This window comes from Canis lupus, chromosome X (genome assembly GCF_011100685.1).
Source record: "Canis lupus familiaris isolate Mischka breed German Shepherd chromosome X, alternate assembly UU_Cfam_GSD_1.0, whole genome shotgun sequence".
Classification (NCBI taxonomy): domain Eukaryota; kingdom Metazoa; phylum Chordata; class Mammalia; order Carnivora; family Canidae; genus Canis; species Canis lupus.
The window spans coordinates 59,434,043-59,448,004 of record NC_049260.1 but is presented as its reverse complement, the minus strand read 5'-3'; positions in this window follow the sequence as shown (position 1 = coordinate 59,448,004).

Below are 13,962 nucleotides of genomic sequence, written 5' to 3'. Positions count from 1 at the left end.
TGAAGCCCTTACTCCAAGTGCCTCAGAATATGTATTTGGAGACCGTGCCTTTAAAGAAGTAATTAGGTTAAAATGAGCCCATATTAATCTGAACCCCTAATCTAATCTGGGTGGTGTCTTTTTAAGGAGAGGAAATTTGGGCACAGAAAGGGACACCACAATTCTTGCACAGAGGAAAGACCATAAGAAGACACGATGAGAAGGCAAACATCTGCAGGCCAAAGAGAGAGGACTTAGAAGAAACAAAACCTGCTAAATCTTGGACTGATAGCCTACAGAACTGTGAAAAAAATTAACTTACGTTAAGTCAGCCAGTCTGTGGTATTTTGTTATGGCAGCCCTAGCAAACTATACACACAATAATGGTCACCAACATGCTGGAAGTTTCTTAGTGGGGAAAGGCACAGTAGCCAGTGACATACCGAGTGAAGATCAGTCAGCTTTGATAGGGAATAAACCAGTCCCTGAGGTGAAGGGCAGAACCAACATATCTTGTCTAGAGTGCCTTCACTGCCATACTCATTGTAATCTAAGGCCTAAAACACGTTTAATATTATGCACTGCCTTGATATCTGGTAAAACTGGGAGGGCCTTCAAAATACTAACAACAAGTACCCCCTCCCCACTCAGTTCCTATGGATGAGATCCCCTAGCCAAACAATTCCCCTTCTCATAGGGACCAGACATAGTTCCTGTTTATTCCTGTTGTTTAAGCCACACAGTCTTTCAGGTCCTTGTCAGTCTGCAGATTTATTCAAACAAGTCAATTACATTCTTTTGTGGGAACTAGAGAGTACCTCACCCCCTTGATATCTTGATAAAATTTGTCTTCCAAAGCTTCTGCATGTTCATTCTGTTCCTGAGTGCAACACTTATATGGCCTTGCTTGGTGCATAATGTCTATTTGCATATACTCTGGGCTGTGAGTATATGTAACTAATAAACTGCTGTTTATGTCCTCCATCCAGTGTTCGGTGTTATGTGTTTGGCCATACCCATAACCCTAGAATAGAAATCTTTCCCTCACTAACGCGGTGAATAGGAGGGTACCAGAATACTTTTGACAAGCATCCAGATCCATCTCATCCTAGCCTATAGGGCCATAGTTTTACCTAAGTCAGCCATAGCACCTGAGATCCATCTACACTGGAGAGTCCCTAGAGATCAGACATATCTAAAGGCCACCCATCCATTTAAATTCAACAATCAATTTATGACCACCTGCTATGCTGGGCTTGTTTTATTATGCACTAGTGTATAGGGATGAATCACATAGTCAAAGAGACATACAAAAAAACAATTCCTTTATTACTACACAATAAGGTTTTAGAAAGAAGTGTGTCAGGATGATGTGGGGCCACAGAGAGTGCCTCCTGGAAGAGAGAACACCTAAAGCACTTGAAGGACAGAAACACCAAAAGGGAGACAGGGTCTGATTGGAGGGTAGTTCAGAGAAAGTTAGAAGATCAAGTGATCAAGTGTGGTACAGGACCTCTGGGTGTGGCTTTAGAAACATCCTGGTAAGTAGAATGTTTTCTTCCTCTCTCTGATCCAGTCATGTCTCCTGTTTATTCATTCATTGTAAAATTCTTATTAAGTATCCACTGTGTGCTGGTCAGTATTCTAGTTGCTGAAGCTTATATTTCATAGGGAGAAACAGACAACAAACAAGGAAACATAAGAAAAGTTCAGATTAAGGTTTAATCTATGAAGGAAGTTAAATTAATGATGTTATAGAGAGAAGTTATTTTGGAGAACAAAAATTTAGAGTGCTCACTGAAAGAATTTTAGCTACAACTGTGTAAAAAATTACCCAAACTTAGTAATGATAAACAACAGAAAATCATTATTATTACTTCTCTAAGATCTTAGAGTTGATTTGGCTTTGGTTCTTAATTGAGGTCTCTTATGTTGTTGCTGTCAGGTGGCAGTGGAGCTCAAAATATACTGGATACTTTTTTCATGTCTCTGACACCTAGGTTGGAAGACTCAAACATCTGGGAGTTCCCCAACATCTCTTGTTATTTCTGTGTTGTCTATCCATGTAATTTCTCCAGCATGATAGCTTCAGGATATATGGACTTTTAAAAATTGAAGTATAATAAACATACAAGGTTATATTAGTTTCAGGTGTACAACATAGTGATTAAACAATTCCTTACGGTATTCAATGCTCACTACAATAAGTATAGTCATCATCTGTAACCACACATTATCGTGATATTATTAACTATATTCCCTAATGCTGTACTTTTTAGATGTTTGATTTGCCAACATATAATACCCAGTGCTCATCCCGTCAAGTGCTCCCCTCAGTGACCATCACCCTGTAACATATTTCTATTTTCAATTTTTTGAGGAACCTTTGTACTGTTTTTCACAGTGGCTGCATCAATATGTATTCCCACCAAAGGTGCATGAGGTTCCATTTGCTTCACATCCTTGCCTTATTTATTGTATTTTAAAATTATTAAGTCCAGTATGTTAGCATACACTGTTATATTAGTTTCAGGTGTACAACATAATGAATCAACAACTCTATAGATTAGTCAGTGCTCACCATAAGACTACACCAAACATCATTATTAAAATCTTACTGAATATATTCCCTATGTTGTACTTTTCATTTCTGTGACTTATTTAAATATTTTGTAACTAGAAGTTTGTACCTCTTAATCTCCTTTTCCTATTTTACCAATTTGCCCACTCACCTCTCCTCTGGCAATCATCACTTTGTTCTCTGTATTTGAATCTTTTTTTGGTCTCTTTTTTCTTTCTTTGTACATTTGTTTTGTTTCATAAATTCCACATATGAGTTAAATCATATAGTATTTGCCTTTGCCTGACTTATTTTACTTAGCATTATACCCTCTAGGTCCATGCACATTGTTGTTAATAGAAAGATCTTATTCTTTTTAAGGCTGAGTAATATTTCATTCTGGAAAAATACCATATCTTCTTTATCCATTCATCTATTGATAGACACCTGTGCTGCTTTCATATCTTGGCTATTGTAAATAATGCTGCCCTAAACATAGGGTGTATTTATCTTTTTTGAGTTAGTGTTTTCATTTTCTTTGTGTAAATACCCACTATTGTAATTACTGGATCATGTAGTATTTCTATTTTTAATTTCTCGAGAAACCTCCATACTATTTTCCACAGTGACCATACCAATTTGCATTCCCACCAACAGTGCACAAAATTTCCTTTTTCTCCAAGTTCCTCCCAACACTTGTCATTTCTTGTTCTTTCTCACATTTTAGTCATTCTGACAGGTGTACGGTGATATGCTTTTGTGATTTTGATTTGAATTTTCCTGATGATTAGTGATGTTGAGCATCTTTTCATGTATCTGTTGGTCTTCCATATGTATTCTTTGGAAAAATGTTTATTCAGGTCCTTTGCCCATTTTTAATTGGATATTTTTGGTGTTGAGTTGTATAATTTCCTTATATTTTTTGGACATTAACCCCTTATTGAATATATCTTTTTTTAAATTTATTTATGATAGTCACACACAGAGAGAGAGAGAGGCAGAGACATAGGCAGAGGGAGAAGCAGGCTCCATGCACCGGGAGCCCGACGTGGGATTTAATCCCAGGTCTCCAGGATCGCGCCCTGGGCCAAAGGCAGGCGCCAAACCGCTGCGCCACCCAGGGATCCCTTGAATATATCATTTGAAAATATCTTCTCCCATTCACTAGGTTGCCTTTTTGTTTTGTTGATTTCTTCATTTGCTGTGCAGAAGCGTTTTATTTTGGTGTACTGCCAATAGTTTATTTTCACTCTCCCCCTCTTTCTAGAGGAGATATATCCGTAAACATGTAGCTAAGGCAGATACAACTAAAAGATTACTGCTTATGTTTTCTTTAAGGAGTTTTATGTTTTCAGATATCACATTACGGTCTTTAATTTATTCTGAGTTTATTTTTGTGTATAGTGTTACAAAGTGGTCCAATTTCATTATTTTGCATGTAAGCTGTCTGGTTTTTCCCCAACACAATTTATTGAAAAGACTATCTTGTCCCCACTTTATATCGCTGCCTCCTTTGTCATTAAATGATTATATGGGCATGGATTTATGTCTAGGTTCTATCCTATTACATTGGTCTACGTATTTATTTTTGTGCCAGTGCCATACAGTTTTGATTACTATAGATTTTCAGTATATCCTAAAATCTGGGATTGTGATACAACTAGCTTTGCTCTTTCTTAAGATTGCTTTGGCTCTTCATGGTCCTTTATGGTTACATACAAATTTTAATATTATTTGTTCTAGGTCTGTGAAAAATGCTATCGGTATTTTGACAGGGATTGCATTGAACCTGTAGCTTGCTTTGAGTAATATAAATATTATAACAATATTAATTCTTGGGGAGGAAAGGAATGGTGACCCTCAGTTTCCTTCCTCCCATGAATACAACTATATAACCAGCAAAGCATCCTAAATACACAAAAAATCGACCTAAAGACTGGCAGAACAAACTCCACAACTAAAGGGAGAGATAAAGCCACATTAAAATAGGAAGTGCAGAGATGCAGTTTGGGAACTAAATGGAATGTGGCTGTCATAGTGGGTAGGGAGCTACAGTCACAGAGAAAGGCTGAGGATAGGCTAACACACAGTGGAGCCCACAGTATAAGATGAATCATTATAGAAATTGAATTAAAAGGTGAGAGGGGCTGAAATTCTTGAGTTCTTGCAACCGGAGGGGCTTAAAACCTGGAGTTTAAAGGTCAGTGGATTTGGCTGTAGGAGAGATCAGAGGGCATTGGGGCTGCTTTTAGAGAAAAGACAGTACAAACAGCCCACAGACATACAGCAAGCATGCACCTGGTACACACAGTGGGGAGGTTAGTTGCTCATCTTTGAGTATGGCTTAGAGAGGCAGTATTCAGGGAGAGAGACCTCTGGGAACAAAGGAGCTAGCTGGTGCAATTTCCCCCTGCCTCTCAGTACAAGCACAGAGAAACCTGCAGAAACCAGCACAACACCGCCAGTTGCTGCATAACTTGCTTACACCAAACCCCAATCCTCATGCTCTAGTGTAACTGCTCTTCCCAGTCATGCTTGCCTGAATTCCAATGTGGTGGGCCCCCATCCCAAGAAGACCAGCTCAAGCCTCTGCCAACACAACATCTCCTGAGCTGGGAGATTCGCAGGGCCTCTGTTCTGGTAGCAGTGGTGACAGTTATCATTTCACAAGCAGACCAAAGCAAATCTAGTTAAAACACCACATTCAGGCCAGGGGCCAAACACTGCCTGCAACAGGCAAAGAGAGCATCTGCAGACAATTGGCCTGAAAGGTAAAGTGGCCAGGACACAACAGCAGAGAGTATGCAGTATACATTGGAGACACTCCCTGAAGTGTCAGTACGTCGGGTACAGGGGACACTACACTGCGGAGCACTATAGGACCTCTTTTATGTAAGACCATAACCCTTAAAAACAGGAAAAATAGGGCAGCATGGGTGGCTCAGCGGTTTAGTGCCGCTTAGGATGTGATCCTGGAGACCAGGGATCCAGTTCCACATCAGGCTCCCTGCATGGAGCCTACTTCTCCATCTGCCTGTGTCTCTGCCTCTCTCACTCTCTGTGTCTCTCATGAATGAATGAATGAAAAATAAATAAATAAATAAATAAATAAATAAAATCTTTTAAAAAAACAGGAAAAATAGCTAACTTTCCTAACACAGAGAAACAGGGACAGAGACATGGATAAAATGAGAAGACAAAGGAATTTGTCCCAAATGAAAGAACAGGACAAGGCCAAAATGAGAGATGTAAGTGAACCAGATATAAGTAACATGTCTGATAGAGAATTTGAAGTAAAGATCATAAAGATATTCACCGGACTTCAGAAAGCAGTGGATTGCATCAGAGACCCATAATACAGAGATAAAGAATAACAAAAGAGATAAAGGGTTTGATAAATAAAATGAGAAATACACTTGATAGAATGAACAGCAGGCTGGAAGAATCAGAGGAAAGATTAATGACCTAGAAGTCAGAGTAATGACAAGTAATCAAGCTCAACAAATGAGAGTAAAAAGAATCTTCAAATTAAGAATACACTTAGACAACTTAGTGACATCATAAAAAATCATGACGTTTGTGGGGTGTCTGGGTGGCTCAATTGGTTAGGCATCTGCCTTCAGCTTGCCTCATGATCCCTGGGTCCCAGAATGGAGCCCAAAATTGGGGTCATTCCTCAGCAGAGAGTCTGCTTCTTCTCCCTCTCCCTCTGCCCTTGCCCTTGCTTGTGCTCTTGTTCACTCACTTTCTCTCTCAAATGGAAAAATTTTTAAAAAAACATTAAAAATAATAATATTTGGGGACACCTGGGTGGCTCAGCGGTTAAGCACCTGCCTTCAGCCCAGGGCATGATCCTGGAGTCCCAGGATCGAGTCCCACATCAGGCTCCCTGCATGGAGCCTGCTTCTCCCTCTGCCTGTGTCTCTGCCTCTCTCTCTCTCTGTTTGTCTCTCATGAATAAATAAATAAAATAATAATAATAATAAATAATAATAGTAATAATTGTATTATATGGATACTAGGAGAAAAGAGGCCAGAGATTTTGTTTGAAAACATGATATATGAAAACTTCCCCAAATCTGGGGAATGACAGAGATATTCACATCCGGGAGACGCAGAGAACCCTAACAAAATCAACAAAAGCATATCCACACCAAGGCATATTGTAATTTAACTGGCAAAATGTAGTGATAAAAAATTTAAAAGCAGCAAGACAGAAGAAAACAGTTACATACAGGAGAACTGCCTCCATCCCCAATAAGGCTATCAGTGGCTTTTTCAGCTGAAACTTTGAAGCCAGAAGGGAGTGGGATGGTTTATTAAAAGTGCTGAAAGGAAAAAACTGCAGCCAACAATACTCTATCCAGGAAAGCTATCATTCAAAATACAAGGAGAGATAAAGAGCTTTCCAGACAAACACAAACTAAAGGAGTTCCTGATTACTAAACAACAGTGCAAGAAATATGAAAGGGGGATCCTTAAGTGGAAAAGAAAGACAAAAAGTGAGTATGAAAGTGGGAAACACAAAAACAGTAAAAATGAGTTCATGTCCCAGGTTTTTATTCTGTTCTATTGATTTCTATTATTGTACCATACCATAGTGATTTGATCACTACAGCTTTGTACTATAACTTGAAGTTCAGAATTGTGATCCCCCCAGCGTTTCTTTTCTTTTTCAAGATAGCTTTGGCTATTCAGGAAATTTTGTAGTTCTATACAAATTTTGAGATAGTTTGTTCTATCTCTGTGAAAAATGTGGATGGTATTTTGATAGGGATTGCATTAAATGTGTAAGCCGAGTTGGGTTTCATAGACATTTAACAGTATTTGTTCTTCCAGTTCATGAGCATGGAATATCTATTTCTTTGTGTCATCTTCAATTACTTTCATCAGTGTTTTATAGTTTTCAGAGTACAGGTCTTTTACCTCTTTGGTTAGGCTTATTCCTAGGTATCTTATGGTTTGGGGCACAATTGTAAATGGGGCCAATTCCTTGAATTCTCTTTCTGCTGCCGCATTACTGGTGTATAGAAATGCACCTATCAATGTACATTGATTTTGAATTGTGACTTTACTGAAATCATTTATCAGTTCTAGGAGTTTTTGGTGGAGTCTTTCAGGTTTTCTATATAGAGTATCATGTCATGCAAATAGTGAAAGTGTGAACTCTTCCTTGATGACTTGGATGCCTTTTATTTCTTTTTGTAGTCTGATTGCTGAGGCTATTACTTCCAGCACTATGTTAAATAGCAGTAATGGGAGTGAACATCCCTGTCTTATTCCTGACCATAGAGGAAAAGCTCTCACTTCTTCCCCATTGAGGCTGATAATAGCTGTGGGTTTTTCATGATCTTTATTATGTTGAAAAACCTCCAACTTTATTAAGGGTTCTTTTTATGAATGGATGTTTGACTTTTTCAAATGCTATTTCTGCATCTATTGAGAGGATCCTATTTCTCATTCTTTCTTTTTTTAATGTAGTATATCACATTGATTGAGTTGCAAATACTGAACCACACCTACAGCCCAGATATAAATCCCACATGGTCATGGTGAGAGATTTTTAAAATTTATTGTTTAACTCAGTTTGCTAGTATCTTTCTTATTTTCCTAATTTTTATTTAAATTCTATTCAGTTAACATACAAAGCAATATTGGTTTCAGGAATAGAATTCAGTGATTCATCAATTACATGCAACACTCAGTGCTCATCATATCAAATACCCATCACCCATTAATAATATCATTTCTTCTTTATCCATTCATCAATTGGGGGACATTTGGGTTCTCTCTATAGTTTGGCTATTGCTGATAATGCTGGATTATTAAATATTATTATTAAATATTATTATTATATTACTATATAATTATTATATTATTATTAAATATTGGATTACATGTACCCATTTGAACATGTATTTCTGCATCCTTTGGGTTAATATCTAAGTAATGCAATTGGTGGGTTGTAGTATATTTCTATTTTATTTTATTTTTCTTGTTGACATGTTTTCCTTGTTTTTTTTTTTACATATATATATATTGAAGTTCGATTTGCCAACATATAGTTTAACACCCAGTGCTCATCCCATCAGGTGCCCTCCTCAGTGCCCATCATCCAGTTACCTCATCCCCCCCCACATCCCCTTCCACTACCCTTTTTTCATTTCCCAGAGTTAAGAGTATCTCATGGTTTGTCACCCTCTCTAATTTTTCCCACTCATTGTCCCTCCTTTCACTTATAGTCCCTTTAATTATTTCTTATATTCCCCATATGAATGAAACCCTGATGATTGTTCTTCTCCAATTGACTTACTTCACTCAGCATAATACCCTTCAGTTCCATCCATGATGAAGCAAATGGGTATTTGTCCTTTCAAATGGCTGAGTAATATTCCTTTGTATATATATACCACATCTTTATCCATTCTTCTGTCGATAGACATCCAGGTTCCTTCCAAAGTTTAGCTATTGTGGACATTGCTGCTATAAATATTGGGGTGCAGGTGCCCCGGCATTTCACTGCATCTGTATCTTTGAGGTAAATCAACAGAAGTACAATTGCTAGGTCGTAGGGTAGCTTGGTTTTTAACTCTTTGGGGAACCTCCACACAGTTTCCCAGAGTGGCTGCACCAGTTCACATTCCCACCAACACTGCAAGAGGGTTCACCATTCTCCACATCCTCTCCAACACTTGTTTCCTGTCTTGTTGATTTTTGCCATTCTCACTTGTGTGAGGTGGTATTTCATTGTGATTTTGATTTGTATTTCCCTGATGGCAAGTGATGCAGGGCATTTTTCCATGTGCTTGTTGGCCACGTGTATGCCTTCTTTGGTGAAATTTCTGGTCATATCTTCTGCTGATTTCATGATTGGATTGTTTGTTTCTTGGGTGTTGAGTTTGATAAGTTCTTTGTAGATCTTGGATACTAGCCCTTTATCTGGTAGGTCATTTGCAAATATCTTCTCCCATTCTGTAGGTTGTCTTTGAGTTTTGTTGACTGTTTCTTTTGCTGTGAAGAAGCTTTTTATCTTGATTAAGTCACAAGAGTTCATTTTTGCTTTTGTTTACTTTGCTTTCATAGGTGTATCTTGCAAGAAATTGCTGTGGCCAAGTTAAAAAGGTTGTTGCCTGCATTCTCCTCTAGGATTTTGATGGATTCTTGTCTCACATTTAGATCTTTCATCCATTTTGAGTTGGTCTTTGTGTATGGTGTAAGAGAATGGTCTAGTTTCATTCTTCTGCACGTGGCTGTCCAATTTTCCCAACACCATTTATTGAAGAAACTGTCTTTTTTTCCAGTGGATAGTCTTTCCTGGTTTGTGGAATAATAGTTGAACATAGAGTTGAGGGCCCATTTCTGGGTTCTCTATTCTGTTCCATTGATCTATGTGTCTGTTTTTGTGCCAGTACCACACTGTCTTGATGATCACAGCTTTGTAGTATAGCTTAAAATCTGGCCTCGTGATGCCCCTGGCTTTGGTTTTCTTTTTCACTATTCCCTTGGCCATTCAGGGTCTTTTCTGATTCCACACAAATCTTAAGATTATTTATTCCAGCTCTGAAGAAAGTCCATGGTATTTTGATAGGGATTGCATTGAACGTGTAAATTGCCCAGGGTAGCATAGACATTTTCACAATATTTGTTCTTCCAATCCAGAAGAATGGAATATTTTCGCATCTCTCTGTGTCTTCCTCAATTTCTTTCAGAAGTGTTCTGAAGTTTTTAGGGTATAGATCCTTTACCTCTTCGGTTAGGTTTTATTCCTAGGTATCTTATGCTTTTGGGTGCAATTGTCAATGGGATTGACTCCTTCATTTCCCTTTCTTCAGTCTCATTCTTAGTGTATAGAAATGCCACTGACTTCTGGGCATTGATTTTTTTTATCAGTCACATTGCTGAATTTCTTTTTTTTAATGAATTTATTTTTTATTGGTGTCCAATTAGCAATCTTGGGGTAAAGTCTTTTGGGTTTTCTATGTACAATATCATGTCATCTGCGAAGAGGGAGAGTTTGACTTCTTCTTTGCCAATTTGAATGCCTTTTATTTCTTTTTGTGGTCTGATTGCTGAGGCTACGACTTCTAGTACTATGATGAATAGCAGTGGTGAGGGTGGACATCCCTGTCATGTTCCTGATCTTAGGGGAAAGGCTCCCAGTGCTTCCCCATTGAGAATAATATTTGCTGTGGGCTTTTCACAGATGGCTTTTAAGATGCTGAGGAATGTTCCCTCTATCCCTACACTCTGAAGAGTTTTGATCAGGAATGGATGCTGTATTTTGTCAAATGCTTTCTCTGCATCTATTGACAGAATCATATGGTTCTTGTTTTTTCTCTTGGTGATGTAATCTATCAGGTTAATTTCTATTTTAAACTTTGTGAAGAACTGCCGTACTGTTTTTTTCCAGAGTGCCTGCACCAGTCTGCATTCCCATTAACCGTTCAAGAGGGTTCCTATTTCTCCACATCCTTACCAACATCTGTTGTTTCCTATGTTGTTGATTTTAGTAATTCTAACAGGCATGAAGTGGTGTCTGTCTCATTGTGGTTTTGATTTGTATTTCTCTGATGATGAGTGATGTGAGCATCTTCATGTGTCTGCTAGCCATCTGGTGTCTTCTTTGGAAAAATGTCTGGTTATATCTTCTGTCCATTTTTATCTGGATGTATTGTTTTTTTAGTATTGAGCTTGATAAGCTCTTTATAGAATTTTGGATACTAACTCTTTATCAGATATATTATTTGCAAATATATTCTGCATTCTATCGGCTATCTTTTAGTTTTATTGATTGTTTACTTCACTGTGAAGAACATCTTTATCTTCATGAAGTCCCAAATAGCTTATTTTTTTTACTTTCAATAATGTTTGCTTTATTTTTTTTAATAAATTTATTTATTTTTTTCTAATTTTATTGTTTTTTTAATAAATTAATTTTTTATTGGTGTTCAATTAGCCAACATATAGAATAACACCCAGTGCTCATCCCATCAAGTGCTCACCTCAGTGCCCGTCACCCAGTCACCCCCACCTCCTGCCCACCTCCCATTCTACCACCCCTAGTTCGTTTCCCAGAGTGAGGAGTCTCTCATGTTCTGTCTCCCTTTCTGATATTTCCCACTCATTTTTTCTCCTTTCCCGTTTATTCCCTTTCACTATATTTTATATTCCCCAAATGAATGAGAACATACAATGTTTGTCCTTCTCCAATTGACTTATTTCACTCAGCATAATACCCTCCAGTTCCATCAACGTCTAAGCAAATGGTGGGTATTTGTCCTTTCTAAAGGCTGAGTAATATTCCATTGTATACATAAACCACATCTTCTTTATCCATTCATCTTTCGATGGACACTGAGGCTCCTTCCACAGTTAGGCTATTGTTGACATTGCTACTATAAACATCAGGGTGCAGGTGTCCCGGAATTTCACTGCATCTGTATCTTTGGGGTAAATCCCCAGCAGTGCAATTGCTGGGTCATAGGGCAGATCTATTTTTTACTCTTTGAGGAACCTCCACACAGTTTTCCAGAGTGGCTGCACCAGTTCACATTCCCATCAACAGTGCAAGAGGGTTCCCCTTTCTCCACATCCTCTCCAACATTTGTGCTTTCCTGCCTTCTTAATTTTCCCCATTCTCAGTGGTATGAGGTGGTATCTCATTGTGGTTTGGATTTGTATTTCCCTGATGGCAAGTGATGCAGAGCATTTTCTCATGTGCTTGTTGGCCATGTCTATGTCTTCCTCTGTGAGATTTTTCTTCATGTCTTTTGCCCATTTCATGATTGGATTGTTTCTTTGCTGTTGAGTTTAAGAAGTTCTTTATACATCTTGGAAACTAACCCTTTATCTGATACGTCATTTGAAAATATCTTCTCCCATTCTGTAGGTTGTCTTTTAGTTTTGTTGACTGTATCTTTTGCTGTGCAAAAGCTTCTTATCCTGATGAAGTCCCAATATTTCATTTTTGCTTTTGTTTCTCTTGCCTTCATGGATGTATCTTGCAAGAAGTTACTCTGGCTAAGTTCAAAAAGGGTCTGGCCTGTGTTCTCTAGGATTTTGATGGAATCTTGTCTCACTTTTAGATCTTTCATCCATTTTGAGTTTATCTTTGTGTAAGGTGCAAGACAGTGGTCTAGTTTGATTCTTCTGCATGTGGATGTCCAATTTTCCCAGCACCATTTATTGAAGAGACTGTCTTTTTTTTCCAGTGGATAGTCTTTCCTCCTTTATCGAATATTAGTTGACCATAAAGTTGGGGGTCCACTTCTGGATTCTCTATTCTGTTCCATTGACCTATGTGTCTGTTTTTGTGCCAGTACCACACTGTCTCGATGACCACAGGTTTGTAGTACAACCTGAAATCTGGCATTGTGATGCCCCCAGCTCTGGTTTTCTTTTTTATATTCCCCTGGCTATTTGAGGTCTTTTCTGATTCCACACAAATCTTAAAATAATTTGTTCCAACTCTCTGAAGAAAGTCCATGGTATTTTGATAGGGATTGCATTAAACGTGTAAATTGCCCTGGGTAACATTGACATTATAGACCAATATCCCTGATGAACATGGATGAAAAATTCTCAACAAGATACTAGCCAATAGGATACAACAATGCATTAAGAAGAGTGTTCACCATGACCAAGTAGGATTTATCCCTGGGATGCAAGGCTGGTTCAACACTCATAAAACAATCAATGTGATTCATCATATCAGCAAGAGAAAAACCAAGAACCATATGATCCTCTCATTAGATGCAGAGAAAGCATTTGATGAAATACAGCATCCATTCCTGATCAAAACTGTTCTGTGTGTAGGGATAGAGGGAACATTCCTCAACATCTTAAAAGCCATCTACGAAAAGCCCACAGCAAATATGATTCTCAATGGGGAAGCACTGGGAGCCTTTCCTCTAAGATCAGGAACAAGACAGGGATGTCCACTCTCTCCACTGCTATTCAACATAGTACTAGAAGTCGTAGCCTCGGCAATCAGACAATAAAAAGAAATAAAAGGCATTCAAATTGGCAAAGAAGTCAAACTCTCCCTTTTCGCCTATGACATGATACTGTACATAGAAAACCCCAAAGCCTCCACCCCAAGATTGCTAGAACTCATACAGCATTTTGGCAGTGTAGTAGGTCACAAAATCAGTGCCCAGAAATCCTTGGCATTTCTGTACACTAACAATGAGACTGAGGAAAGAGAAATTAAGGAGTCAATCCCATTGACAATTGCACCCAAAAGCATAAGATACCTAGGAATAAACCTAACCAAAGAGGTAAAGGATCTATACCCTAAAAACTACAGAACACTTCTGAAAGAAATTGAGGAAGACACAAAGAGGTCGAAAAATATTCCATGCTCAAATAGTTTATTTTTGCTTTGTTTATCTTGCCTCTGGTGATGTGTCTGAATAGGATAA